The 306-nt window shown below is 43.8% G+C and overlaps 1 protein-coding gene across 2 annotated transcripts in view; it reads right to left on the reverse strand.

Annotated features, from left to right (window-relative positions):
- Positions 1-306, reverse strand: part of LOC111668184 (abhydrolase domain containing 6, acylglycerol lipase) — an 8,005-nt gene that overhangs the window by 1,944 nt on the left and 5,755 nt on the right. The gene's annotated exons all lie outside the window — the stretch shown is intronic.

Consider the following 306-nt stretch of genomic DNA (forward strand, 5'->3'; position numbering starts at 1 on the left):
AGGCTCAATCGCACCGTCAGATGCTGCAGTAGAAGACAAATAAAGCTGATTCATTATAACGTGTCTATTATCACCTGAGCAGGAGAAGGACCTTACCTGTCAGAGTCCTCTTCGGTCTGTCACCGCCGGCTGGCCTCCATTCAGTCCGCTCCTCCTCTTTCACCCAAATTACGTAACACGCTTTCATCTGCACTTAAAGGGGAAGTACAAAGAGACGGGCCGTGTTGCGTTCAGGCACTGTTGGAAATATATATATATTAAAAAAAAGATCGTTTTCCTGTACATGTGATAGTGTTAAAAAAAAAA

The sequence above is a fragment of the Seriola lalandi genome, unplaced genomic scaffold (genome assembly GCF_002814215.2).
Source record: "Seriola lalandi dorsalis isolate HSWRI2012SDOR001 ecotype SW California unplaced genomic scaffold, Sedor1 jcf7180002054722, whole genome shotgun sequence".
NCBI lineage: Eukaryota > Metazoa > Chordata > Actinopteri > Carangiformes > Carangidae > Seriola > Seriola lalandi.